General features: G+C 34.8%; 1 pseudogene; it reads right to left on the bottom strand.

Annotated features, from left to right (window-relative positions):
- Nucleotides 1-704: 704 nt before the first annotated feature.
- Nucleotides 705-3629, bottom strand: LOC131598220 (protein CHUP1, chloroplastic-like; annotated as a pseudogene).
- Nucleotides 3630-3987: the final 358 nt, after the last annotated feature.

Genomic DNA, 3987 nt, shown 5'->3' with positions numbered 1-3987 from the left:
TATTACGTATATAAAAGTTATACGCGAGTGCCACTGCCATTATCACTTTCATCCCCATTATTTAAACCTACAACATTAGTATATTACATTATTAAAGTAACTTTGTAAATTGTTAAATATATATAAGCAGCTACATACGGCAAAGCTACAACATTAGAGAGAACTATCTCAAAAAAGTTAACTAATTAAAATCAACAACTCATAATTGAAGATCCTATTCCTATAGATTGTAATACAGATTGTTACAACTTCATAGCCACACTTATCTATGAACTGGAGTGTACTTTCTTCACAAAATATTCTGATTGTCATTCATAGTAGCATTGAACATTGGAAAAGATATTTTAAGAATAATAAATGTTTAGTAACCAACATTTTGTAACCTTAAGCAGTAGTGTTAAAAATCAGTGACTTGTCATGATGATGATATGCCATCCAAAAGCTCTCTAGACCCTACTAGGTTTCCTGGTACACGTTGCCTAATCTCTTCAAATGCACACAAAGTTTCTGAGTCCAAACCTCCAGCACGGTTAGAATATAGGATATGTTCAAATGTTGTTTTTCGGAACATTTATAGGTTACAGACTTTATTTACACCTTTTAAAAGTTGCTAAAAAATTACCTGATGGGCTCTATAAGCAAAATGCACACTATGTAGTAAAAGAGAGTCTTGACTGGATTCTCTGTCGGAATTTCGAATGGATTCAAGCTCCATTGTTAATCTTTTCATGTACATCTTCACCAGAGTCATAGAAGCCTGCTTTATCTGCATAAATGGTGAATATCTAATCAACTCGAGTTCTAATAAGCCTTTTCAAAGGCCAATACGGGTAGTAGAGTCATTGTTTTACATTTCAAGAGTAAAAGCATAGAAAAATAATACCTTGCTCAATTCCCGAATCAAGCATCCATGCAGTAGGAATGTTGTAAACTTGATACGAACGTACGTATAGCAGAATTTCTTAACATGACTAGCTTCTGTATGCTCTTCTCAGACCTACCACAACGAGGAACATAATTATCCCCTCCCACCAGTAGTAAATCTATCATATCTATAGTTCATAAATAGAATCCTTCTCAGTTTGTCATAATAATCTTACTTGTCTAATAGATTTGCCACCCTTTTCAAACTAGCTACACATGGAATGTCAGGGTCATCCTTGTAAGACAAAATCTCTTGTTCCAACATTTTAAGCTCATGATACTCAACTGCAGCCTACGCATCACATCAGCTTTCTTCTCAGGCCACTTAAAATGCTTCTTCAAGACAGCACACTCATCAGCCTGCACAATATAGGACCATAACAAGGTACTTAGAAACCTTTTTGTTCTATGTGCATCGTCAAACGCATGCTTATACCGAGGCTTTGTTTGGTCTAACTTATTATCAAAGATTTTAATCAGAAAAGGATGTTATCTTTTATTGTATAAAAACTAGATATAAGAAAATTTTCAAAACTATCTATCATATGAAGAGTGAACACGCAAATTGATTACATCAATAAATAACTTTGGCAGAAACTTACCAAAGTAGATAGTTCACCATCAAGCCATTCAAAAAACTTGAGGACGTCTTCAATATCGACATAGGCTGCGTCAACCAATTTTGTTTGAATGTCCAACCTTATCTAGAAGAGTAATGCTAAATAGTACGAAGGTTCAATTTCAAGAAATGCAAGAATGTTTATTTGTCTTAACATGATTGGTGGGTCAATAAAATAACTCCTATTTATATTGGATCATGGGGGTGGTGGTATTATAATTTATTTTTATAATAATTTATTTAAAGAAAATATAGGAAGAAAAAAATAAGAGAGAATATTCATCTATTTTGCTTACACATAAGCATTCTTCACTTTCTTGCTAATTTATTTCGTAAGATTAAGCATTTTCCTATCTAGAAACAATGGTTAGTCTTATCAGCACTCGCTCATTGATTAACAGAACAAATTTTGAAAGTTCGTTAAATACAATAATGCTTACTGCTAACAGATGAGCCGAACAGTTTTGAATTTCTCACACAATGCTATTGTGTGCACTATTAGTTATTATTGGTTTATGAAGACTCATGGATCCTTTGGAGTCTTTCTTCACATCCTGAGTTTTTAACAGATGACTTCCAGAACACTTAACCGAGCCTAACTGCCACTCATCCAAACCTAGGAAGCTAACACCTAATCTTGCATCAGCAAGGGTAAATCAAGTGATAACAGAAAAATTGGAAAAAGGACTAACAAATCTAGTTGTCACAATCATAGTGAAACCAAAGTCGAAACAGTTAAAAACCTGACTGCTCTAACAGTTTACTAATTGTCACAGCCTTCCTAACCATAACGGATATCAAAAATGGAAAATTAACTAACATCACTAACATTTTAACTCAATATTGAGAGTACATCAATAAACCTGTTTGATAGCCTACTTTCAGCTCCAGGTGTGATAGCCTACTTTTAGCTCCCGACTCTGCACTCTCAGCATGTCCATTTCCTATTGACATCGCAAGTCCATCAAATTGAACCTTAGCTAACAATGTTGGAAACGCTAATTTCAACGTATATACAAAAGTATTAAGTATTACTTGTGACATAATAATTTCTAGAATCATACTAAATAACAAGAAAGCACAAAATCATAAGATTCCAAATTTTTAAGAACACATACCACATAAGAAAGTGAATCTGGTTTTACAGTAACCTCATCTTGAGAAAGAATTGCATGGTCAGCATAAGTCCCCCTAATAGCAGTTGGATGCAAAGCCCCAAAAACCTGTTGTCCAACACTCACCGATTGTAGTCTCTATTTGACAACACTATATGAATATTGCTCAACGAAAGCATTGCGACATTTTCACAAACACAAAGAAGGCAACACAAAAATAATCACATAACTCAAACTCTATATCTATAAACCCAAAATCTTTAACCAGAATAAAACCAATCAATCCAATAAACACAAACACATAACACAATACTCCACATCAATAAAAACAAAAAGGGGTGAGAAAAATGGAAAAGCACTTATTGATACAGTCAATTTCTTCATTTCTGGTGAAGTACTTGTTCCTAGTTTTGTCTACCCAGTAAAATCTCCAGCCATAGTTCGATTGCTGAACAAACCATCAATTTTTCAACAACAACGACTATTCAAGATAATAGGCTCACAATCTCCACCGTGGAATCGAAGAAGAACCGTGGAATGGGTGATTCATAACCATTTTAGGAGGCGGAGATTTGATGACGTCGAAAGGTGGACGAAGTGGCTAGCGGCGGAGATTTGATGAAAGGGAAAGGGCGTTCATATTATTCATAAATACCGCAATAATGAAAATGAGAAGAAGAAGAAGAAAATAAAATGATAAAAGGGTGACTCAAGGATTACCTCGCGACGAAGAAAAGAGAAAGATGGAATCCAGAAACTGATTAATGAAGAGATTCGAGAGTTTGAGAGAAACAGCGCTTTGAGAGATATAAGAGATTAAAGAGTTAAGCGCTTCTGGGAAACAATAGTTTTAGGGTTTTTAAAAATTAGAAAGGACCATTAGCAGCGCTTTTAAGGCAGCGCATTCTAAAGGTGGGTCATTAGCAGCGCTTTTCAAAATCGCTTTCTAAAGGGGGCCTTTAGCAGCTCTTTTCCTTTCCTTTTTTCCGTGTTCAATTTTTTTTACTTATGGCAGCGCTTTTAAAATAAATCGCTGTCTATTCTGTGTTGTCTTTTCTCCTTTTTGGCGTAGTGAAGTTCCAACATCATTCTCATCATTCCAAGCCATGTTCAATAAAACCTTTTGATTCCATCTTGCATATCCTTGCTTCAAGCTTAGCCATGATCTCAATTCAACCAATGCCCTGCTACACCTATCATGAACTTCCCCTGCATAAAACCATAAAACCAAATTCAAAGAAGAAACCAAGATACTACAGTATATCATCCATACAAAATCCAAGCTCAATTTACCATTTCGAATAGCTACACATAAATGCATATAATTGG

Source organism: Vicia villosa, linkage group LG4 (assembly GCF_029867415.1).
Source record: "Vicia villosa cultivar HV-30 ecotype Madison, WI linkage group LG4, Vvil1.0, whole genome shotgun sequence".
NCBI classification, from domain to species: domain Eukaryota; kingdom Viridiplantae; phylum Streptophyta; class Magnoliopsida; order Fabales; family Fabaceae; genus Vicia; species Vicia villosa.
Note: the sequence above shows the minus strand (reverse complement) of the source record. Positions and strands in the feature narration are given on the sequence as shown.